The 10,552-nt window shown below is 38.8% G+C and overlaps 1 pseudogene; it reads right to left on the reverse strand.

Annotated features, from left to right (window-relative positions):
- Positions 1-3,448: 3,448 nt before the first annotated feature.
- On the reverse strand, positions 3,449-9,127 carry LOC107132652 (large ribosomal subunit protein eL33-like; annotated as a pseudogene).
- Positions 9,128-10,552: the final 1,425 nt, after the last annotated feature.

Here is a 10,552-nt window from a genome sequence, read left to right on the forward strand (position 1 = left end):
AGCTAAACATAGAGAAGTTCCATGACTTGACCAAAATCTTCATTTTTTATATTGTTGCACATCTTAGTCACCACACCTAGTTCCATACCCTTCCCACAGAAACACTGGGCTGATTTATGATTTTAATTCACATCAGTCTTTGCTGATCTTCAGTGAGGAATAATTAGGTGGTGGTTTGTACAGAGAATGGTACCACACTCAGCCAGGAGGGGATTACTTCCTCTAGCATTTCAATTCTCTTGCTGAGATAGCTTTCCTTCCTTTGCTTTGTTGCTCAGAAGTTGAACCTGATGGGTCTCTGTGGGAAGCATAGTCATCTCTTTCTCTGCACCTCTTCTACCAGGCTCAGGCATGTTTATAGTCCCCAGGCGAGGATGAGACATGTCTAGGTAACCAATTAGCCAAAACAGAACATTGAGAGGTGTGGAACACATACAAATTTCAGTGGATGAAAGGTCAGTGTCCAATAAATTGAGTCTGAGCAAGGTGTTTTCTTCCAGGGTTTGGAGTGCTGCAGAGCTTAATCTTGGATCTCCTAGGGTCTATAAAGGAAGCAGCAGGTGTCTAGAATACCAGTCTTCATTTGAATCCAAATGTGTATGTCTTCTTGGCTCCAGAGAAAAATCTGTTTTGTCCACTGGACACTATGTTTCACTCATTTCTTCCCTGTTGTGCTTAGAAGCCCCGAAGTCTATCTGTAAGCTACACAGGTATGAACCTTCGATTAGAGTTGGATGTGTAGAAGATTACCTGTGGCAGATTCATTTCGATATTTGGCAAAACTAATACAATATTGTAAAGTTTAAAAATAAAATTAAATTAAAAAAAAAGAAGATAAGAAACTTGATTAGTGTTATCTGAAATTTTAAAATAAATGCAATAAAGAATGTGGCAACTTTAAAATGCAGCTGTGTATTTTTTGACATCTTTCCCACTCCTTAAATCTGGAAAGGTCTTTGACAGATTGAACCTATAAAAAGTGATGCTAGATGATTTCTGAGGCTAGGCCATAAAATACATGAAGTTTCCGTCTTGCTCTTGGGATATTTGCCTTGGAATCTTAAGCCACCATATAAGAATTTTGATTATTCTTAAGCTGCTGTATTGTGAAGAAGCCTAAGTCCCATGGAGCAGCCTCCTGATGCCGCAGTCAACAGTTTCAGCTGAAATTAGCTTCCGCATCATCCCAGCACAGGTGTCAAATGTATTGTGAGTGAGAAAACTTCTAGATGATTCCAGCCCCCAGTGGTTTAAGTCATATTCAGACACCTGTGTCACCCCAGCCACACATGTCTTCCAAACAGAGGCTCAGACATTCGGAGTAGAGACAAGGCAGCCCTATTGTTCCATGCCCCAAATCCTAACCTAACAGGATCCATGAACATGATAAAATGATTGTTGCTTTCTGTCATTGCACTTTGAGATGATTTGTTATATAGCAAAAGATAACTGGAATAGTGGTTTTCATGGAGATATGCTCCAAGTGTCAAGTAAAAGAAGCAGGTAACTGCAAGCCCATGTGGCAAGAAACAACAAGAATCATGGAATTAGTAGAATGTAAGAATTATAAGGATCCTTAGGGTTATCTACAGAGAAGGCAATGGCACCCCACTCCAGTACTCTTGCCTGGAAAATCCCATGGACGGAGGAGCCTGGTAGGCTGCAGTCCATGGGGTCGCTAGGAGTCAGACACGACTGAGCGACTTCACTTTCACTTTTCACTTTCATGCACTGGAGAAGGAAATGGCAACCCACTCCAGTGTTCTTGCCTGGAGAACCCCAGGGACGGGGGAGCCTGGCGGGCTGCCGTCTCTGGAGTCGCACAGAGTCGGACATGACTGAAGCGACTTAGCAGCAGCAGGGTTATCTAGTAATTTACAGCCTTGCAGTTGCTGTTAGTCTGAATTTTGTAATATCTTCAAGCAGAGACAATTTGCTTTTTTTACCTACTCCAATGATGAGGAACTTGTAACTCCATGAAGCATCATCTCTTACAGTACACTGGATGCACTAAATAAAGATGGTGCTACTGCTAGAGATTGTTGGTGACAGAAAAGACACAGCTGCCTAAGAGAAAGTGACTTGGAGAAAAGGCTCCACCTATATAACTTGGCATTCATGACAAAAATGACAGACACTAAGACACCTGCTGTTGGGACTATTCAGGTGAAATTTGTCACATATATTCCACTGCCTTTTTCAAAACAGGCTTTGGTGATGTGTAGAGAGGTTCTTTTTCAAATATCACTTTATGATGTGATATTTGATTCCAGTGGTAAAGGGTCGGAAGAAATCAAAACTAGTCAGAGTAACCTTCTTAGAAATGTAGAGACTGATATATAGGCTCAAAGTATGTCTAAGGCAGGAAAATAAGTCATATTTCATCACAAGTTGAATATTAATAAACAGTGCAATGCAGGTACAGAAAATGTTACTTCATTTTGCAGTAGATAGTAAGGTAGAGAGGTCACATTTACCAAGTGTTTAATTGTTCAGAAAAGATGTCAAATTCCATTTGAGGAAAATGAAAGTTGCTCAGTCGTGTCCGACTCTTTGCAACCCCATGGACTATAGTCCACGGAATTCTCTAGGCCAGAATACTGGAGTGGGTAGCCTTTCCCTTCTCCAGGCGAACTTCCCAAACCAGAGATCGAACCCAGATTCCCACATTGCAGGCGGATTCTCTACTAGCTGAGCCACAAGGGAAGCCCTCCATTTGAGGAATTACCATCAATTCTGGAATTCTGTTTAAGAGGGATAGTGAGAGCCTAGACATTTTTCAGATATCAACAAAATGTCTTTGTTTACAAGGTGGAGAGAAATCTAGATAGACATTGTGTTATGTAGAACAGTTTGGCTAAATAATATTCCAGTGTGCATGTATGTATCACAACTTCTTTATCCATTCATCCATTACAGGACACAGGTTGTTTTCTTATCTTGGCTATTCGAAATAAGGCTGCTGTGAACATGGAGCTGCAGGTATCTTTTCAAGTCAGTGTTTTTATTTCCTTTGGATATTTCCCTGAAGGGGAATTGCTAGATTGTATGTTAGTTCCAGTGGCGCCAAGTGGTAAAGAATCTGCCTGCCAATGCAGAAGACTCAGGAGATGGGGATTTGATCCCTGGGTTGGAAAAATTCCCTGGAGTAGGAAATGGAACCCTATTCCAGTATTCTTCCCTGGAAAATTCCATGGGCAGAGGAGTCTGGCGGGCTGCAGTCCACAGGTTGCAAAGTGTTGGACATGACTAAGTGACTGAGCATATACACATATTAGTTCTGTTTTTAACTTTTTAAGGATTCTCATACTGTTTTCCATAGTGGCTATTCCAGTTTATAATCCCACTAGCAGTATACAATCTACATCCATGCCAGCATTTGTTATCTCTAGTAGCTTTTTTTTTTTCTCTTTAAACAAATCCACACTTTTATTTTTTTTCAATAAGTTTAAATCCTCAAAGGGTGCAGTATCACATGGATTCTGGGTCCAATGGAAGGTTAGACCTTAGCAGGAAGGTTGCTTTGGAATTTGGCATGAACCATGCCACTGTTTCCATGAGCTCGAGTTATCTTTCCCCAGATTACTCTGGTTTTGTTAGGTTTTCCACCAGGAGTTACCGTGTTGGTCTTTGCTTTGAACACAGAAACACATCTCTTGCCTAGACAGAATTCAGTTTCATCTCGAACATATACACCTTCAATTTTCAGCGGACCATTGTGTTCCCTCTGGTTCTGTAGACCCCACTTATAGCCAGCAAAAATGGCCTTGGACCACAGCCTTCAGACATATTTGTCGTTTTAGAAGTCCTGTTCCCAGCAGGCCTTCACAGGATCCAAGATGGCTGAAAGAGCCTCTTGTCGTTTTGATAATGGCAATTCTATTGCCAATTCTATGAGATGTTATCTCATTGTGGTTTTGATTTGCATCTCTCTAATGACTGGTGATATTGAGCATATTTTCATGTATCTGTTTGCTTTTTGTATATATTCTTTGGAAAAAATGTCTATTAGGTCCTTTGTCCATTTTTTAATTGACTTATTTGATTATATATATATATTGGATATAAACCTATTATCAGATATATGGTTTGCAAATAGTTTTTTTACCATTCTGTAGGTTATCTTTTCACTTTGTTGATGATTTCTTTTTCTGTACAGGAGATTCGTGGTTTGATGTAGTTCAACTTGTTTACTTTTTTTCACTTGTGCTTTGGGTGTCATATCCACAGAATTATCACCAAGGTCCAACTCAGGGGGTTTTATTTGCAAGGAGCTTTATTCTTATCTTTCCTTCTAGGGTTTCCCTGGTTTTAGTTCTAACATTTAAGTCTTTAATTCATTTTGAATTAAATAATATTTCTGAGTAGTGTAAGTTAGGGGTCCAATTTCATTATTTTACATGCAAGTATCCAATTATCACAGTGCAATTTACTGAAGAGACTGTCTTTTCTTCATTAAATGAAGAAATTTAATGATATTAAAGACATTTTCTTCTTCTTGGCTCCCTTGTCAAATACTAGTTGATTGTATGTGCTTAGGTTTATTTCTGGGCCCTCAGTTCTATTCCACTGGTTTGTTTGTCTGCTTTTATGTCAGTTTGTTTTTATGTTTTGATGACAATAACTTTGCAGGAGAGCTTGAAATCAGTAAGTGTGATACCTCCTGATTTGTTTTCTCTCTCAGGATTTCTCTGGCTATTCAGACTCTTTTGTAGTTCTCTATGTGTACCTTTAGCACTGTTTTTCCCCTACTTCTATTAAAATACGCCATTAGAATCTTGAAAGGGGTTGCATTGACTCTATAGATGGCTTTTGGTAGTATTGACATTTTAACCATATTAATTCTTCCATGTCAGAAAGATGGGATACCTTTCCATTTATTTGTGTCTTTTTTGATTTTTTTTACAAATGTCTCATAAATTTCAGAGTGGAGATCTTTCACCTTTTGGGTTAAAGTCATTCCTATGCATTATATTGTTTTTGATGTTATTGTAAATGAGATTGATTTCTTGCTTTTTTTCTCAGAAAACTTATTATATAGAAATGCTACTGATTTTTGTGTATTGGTTTTTGTATCCTACAACTTTACTGAAATTGTTGATTAGATTGAATGTTTTTTGGTTGAGTCTTTACATTTTTCTGTATATAAAATCATGTCATCTGCAAACAGAGAAAATTTTACTTTTGTCTTCTAAATTCTGATACCTTTTATTTATTTCTTTTGCCTGACTGCTATTTGAATAGGAGTGTTGCGAGTGGGCACCATTGTCTTGGTTGTGATCTTAGAGGAAAAGCTTTCAACCATTGAGTATGATGTAAGTCAAGAGCTTGTTTTATATCGCCTTTATTGTGTGGCAGTATGTTCCTTCTATGCCTAATTTGTTAAAAGTTTCTATCATGAATGGGTATTGAATTTGTCAACTGCTTTCTCTGTATCTATTGAGAATATCATATGATCTTTTCTATCACTCTCTTAACACATCATTGATGAGGGGATTTTTGCAGAAACTAATGCCTGTGGCCAGTGATTTGTTGTTTAAGTGAATATTGATATGTCTCTTGTCAATAATATTTGGGTAACAGAAGATGTGTCTCTGGTCAATAAGTTGTTAATGTGACTTATCACTTTGATTGATTTGTATTTGTCGAAACATTCTTGTATCCAAGTGATAAATTGCACTTGACTGTGGTGAATGATCCTTTTAATGTGATGCTGAGTTTAGTTGGCTAATGTTTTATTGAGGTTTGGCATCTTTATTCATTGGGGATATTGGCCTATAGTTTCATTTTCTAGTATTGCTTTTTTTTTTCCCCCTGGTTTTGATATCAGGATGATGCTAGCCTCATAAAATAAGTTTGAGTGGTCCCTCTTCTTTGGTTTTTTGGAAGAGTTTGAGTAGAATTGATGGTAATTCTTTGTAAAAGTTTGGTAAAATTCACCATGAATCCAGGAAAGTGATTTTTTAAATAATGGAATATGTATGTCATTATGTACATTCATGGGCATAATTACACTGGAAGACATAAGGATATAAATGCTTGCATCTATAAGGGTAGTCATCAGGAATATGTGAATGACATATGCAGATTGATACATATTTATTCTTTGACTAGAGATTCAAATATCCAAGAAGTATTGCTACTGATGGCATTATGTCCTGAAATGTTGTTGGTAATGTTCAGGATAAAAAAGTACACATTTTGTTTAGTTTATAAGTTATTTGTGTTTCTGGGAAATTTAAGAGTTATTAAAAATTTATTTAAAATATTATGATACAAAAATGGATCTAGGTTCTAGGCTCTGAAAATTGTAAGCAACAGTTTATCTAAATGAATGTCCACTGGGACACTAGAAAGGATGAATAATAGCTTTTTGGTGTGTAGACCATCTTGTGTGATACAGAAAGCCCAACTTTGACCTCAATATCAGGAGATAATTATGTCATTGCCACTAACAAAAAGCACCCCAACAGAGTTCCAGAAATGCCCACAAGTTGGCTAGCCCCATGGTTCACTCAGAGAGGCCTTGCCCAGTGATATTTGGATCCTATCTTCTCTAGTTGTGTCTCCTTCCAGTCCTCCCTTCCTCACATGCTCCAAATTCATTGCCTTCTTTCCCTCTTTTAAACTAAGGAGTAGTTGAATTTACATTTTCTACATCTTGGATAGTTGTGCTATCAAATTTGCCTATCTTTGTTCTTCTTGTTATTCAGGCGTTGGCATGAATGTTACTTTCTCAGAGAAGCAAACGCAGAGCATACTGGCTCCAGTATTATCTCCATCTGCATAGCTATTTTTTTACCCTCTTACACCTTCTTTGTAGCACTTATTTGATAGCACTTAATAATGGCTGAAAATAAAAATGTTTTATTAATTTATGTGCTCATTGTCTATCCCTTTTTCCATTAAAATATAAGACCTAGGAGGGCAGGAACTCTTGTCTGCTACCAGCTGTATTTTCAGTGCCTAGGAAAATGTCTGGTACATAGTAGGTGCCTAATAATTGTATTTCTTGAGTAAGCTATTAATTCTCTCCTTGCTCCCCTTGAGATGAACTCCAAGCTCTTTAGCGTGACACTTAAGGCTTCTCAACATCTTGCCCAGCTTATATTTCCCTATCCTTTCCTCCCTTCATTCACTAATCTTTGTTACTAAAGTTTCTCAAATATGTCATGCCATTTACTGTTTCATTCCTTTGCATATTGTGTTTTCTCTGTATTCAGCTAAGATTAGGCTCCCTCAATTTCCTCCCGGCTCCCATTCTTTGGTGGTTTACATACCCTTCCTTTGGTAATGGCCCCACAACTATGCTTATACAAGGAGAGAACATTTGTTGGTATATGCATCTTTCTTTCCAGTTATACTTTGAGCTTATTGAGAGCAGAGACCACTTCTTAATTGTCTTTATATGCCTAGTGGTCGGATGGTACCTGGCATAGAATAAGTCACAGCGTTCTATTTCATTACATCAGAGTTAGATTATCATATTAGCTACCTGAGAACACTTGGAATCTCAATTCTATCATTGATTTTCACCAGTATCATATCAACTATAAATCTGTTAAATATGCACAAACAGTAGAGATTTCACAGGGGCACATAAAAGTAAGTTAATCCCTTGAAATTGCAATGACAGAATGGTTTAAAGATCATTGTGTTGTTATTGATAATGATATTTCTTGAGTATGGCATGATGGTCACATTTCTATACTCTATGAGCATTTTCTTATTGAAGCCTTTAGCAACTCAGTGGTAAGAGTCACTTAGTTACCTAAGTAAACTTGACAATGTCATTGCTGATAAGTAGAAGAACATAATTGGCCTTAATGTATGTGACCCCATAGCCTAAGATCTTAATCACTACATTAGGTCCTTTCTATGCCATTTCTGTAATTCTTAGACTCAACCATTCTTGAATATGACTAGAACAGAGTTAATGGAGATATTTTAAAATTAATCCTATTTTCTCAGGATAAAGAAGATTTCAGTTCCTCCTCTCCACAAACAAGACCATTTGCTAATTACTGCTTTTTATCCTCCTTTCTCTCTGTCAGGGAAGCTCAGTTTATTATGGGTCATTGTGGATGCAACCAAGTTAATGATAATTGATGTTCCTCTCGCTTCTCAAGTTAGTGGCTCTGTATCAGCATCCACTCCCCTTGCAGTGGGCATGCCCCTCTCCATCTCTTTTGCCACATTAGCTGAGGTTTTGAATTACTCAGTGAACTTTTAATCACTGAATAGCTAATCACTGTAATTCCTCACTGTCCAAAGCTGCAAGTTCATCATGTACATGGACCTGGTATCCTTGTTAATCACAGTAATCGCTCACCACTCATGAGCTGTGAAAAGTAGTGATGACTCTTCACATCACTCAGGGTGCTCATACTCTGAGGGAGGCTGGTAGGAGTGTTAGGATGTACTCAACACAGGCCATGGGGATAGCATCAAAATGTCCACCAGACCTACAAGTTTTGGATCTCTGCTTGTATTTACCGTTATCCTGAGTTGGTAAATTGATTAGAACTGCTACTCTGTGACTCTGTTGGTTCAAAACTTCCCTGGGAGCTTCCTGGGTATAATCTGAAACTAGCCTCCATATGTGGAAGGCAGGGAGAACTAAAGAGAGAAGAAGACTAATCCAAATTGTAGGTGGCAGGGTTAATGAACAAGGGAACGTATTTATGAGGCTTGTCATGGGTTGTTGCAAGATGAGTAGTTTTTTGCACCTGCCTGTCAAATCTTATAAGTTTATATAGAGGATCAATCTGGGTCAGTTATATACAAATTCCAGATGATCTCAACACCATATGACTATCTCCAGGCTCTGTCCTTGGGCAGCTTCTAGTGTTGATAAGGCAAGTGGAGCACACATTCCAAGAAGCGGGTAGTGGGTGAGCAGCTTCTGATGCTTGGGTCTAGCTTGTGAGTCAATTCAACAGTCACATCTTAATGACCTCTGCCCACATGCTCACATCTCCATCCCCACTGTTTCTGATACTAAAGCTTCCATAGCAGGGTTCCTTCCTTCCAGTCTTTTCCTTGCATCTAATGCTCCACCTGGCATCCAGCCTGCACCCTGCTGGCATTGTCCACTGGGCTTCCTGGCCAGGCCATCAACTTTCATCCCAAAACTTCACTGAAATTATTTGTCTTACACTGGAATTATTTTGATAGAAATAAACCAGAAACCAATTCATCTGGCTCAGTTTGAGAGAAATTTATTATAAGGAATGAGGAGTTTGTCTTTGAATCCTAAGCCTACAAATTTGACCATCTCTCAGGAGGGACATACTCAACTTGGAAGGCCACCTGATATTAAGGCAGACACTCTGTTAATCTTAGATTGCCCTCTACACGTGTACTCCATTATTTTGCTTCCCACTCTTGCTTTGCAGATCACCTCTGACAGCTCATTCATGGTACCAGACTATAAATTGCTTTCCCAAACTGCAGCCTCAGTTTACATGTCTGAGCAGTCTGGGATTTGCAGTTAGCCAAATATACTTTCTGATTCCCATTCCATATTCTCCTCTCACTGTATTCTAAATTCTCTTCTCTTACACACCCTGTGTTCTTCATCTTCTCCCCCAGATTTGCATATCAAGGTGTCAGCCCAACAAAGAGCCCCACATTCATCAAAATTCATCCTCTTGGAAAATAGCTGTTTTAAGTTGCCAAACGCAAAGTCTTAAAAATTGCCTGTGTCATAAGCTCATTCTTTTAAGGCAGAATGGTTGCCCTGGATGCTGTTGAAAGCCATTCTTTCTAAATGTTCCTTTCGTCTTTTCATCTCCCTCCCTCTCTTTCTAGAGAGAGAAAAAGGGAGAGAGAGAAGAAAAGGGAAAGGGAATATGAATGAAAGAATACAGCTCAGACCAAGAACAATTGTTGCTGTTGTTCAGTTTCTCAGTTGTGTCTGACTCTTTGCGACCCTATAGACTGCAGCACACCAGGCTTCCCTGTCCTTCATCATTTCTCAGAGCTTGTTTAAACTCATATCCATTGAGTTGGTGATGCCATCCAACCTTCTCATTCTCTGTTGTCCCCGTCTCCTCCCGCCTTCAATCCTTCCCAGCATCAGGGTCTTTTCCAATGAGTCAGCCCTTTGCATCAGGTGGCCAAAGTATTGGAGTTTCATCTTCAGCATCAGTGCTTCCCATGAATATTCAGGACTGACTTCCTTTAGGATTGACTAGTTGACCTCTTTGCAGTCCAAGGGACTCCCAAGAGTCTTGTCCAACACCACAGTTCAAAGGCATTAATTCTTCAGTGCTCAGCCTTCTTTATGGTCCAACTCTCATATCCATACATGACCACAGGAAAACATAGCTTTGACTATACAGACTTTCGTCATCAGCAAAATAATGTCTCTGCCTTTTAATATGCTGTCTAGGTTGGTCATAGCTTTTCTTCCAAGGAGGAAGTGTTTTTAATTTCATGGCTGCAGTCACCTTCTGCAGTGATTTGGGGGTCCAAGAAAATAAGGTCTGTCACTGTTTCCATTGTTTCCCCATCTATTTGCCATGAAGTGATGGGACTGGATGCCATG

The sequence above is a fragment of the Bos taurus genome, chromosome 7 (assembly GCF_002263795.3).
Source record: "Bos taurus isolate L1 Dominette 01449 registration number 42190680 breed Hereford chromosome 7, ARS-UCD2.0, whole genome shotgun sequence".
Taxonomy (NCBI): Eukaryota; Metazoa; Chordata; class Mammalia; order Artiodactyla; family Bovidae; genus Bos; species Bos taurus.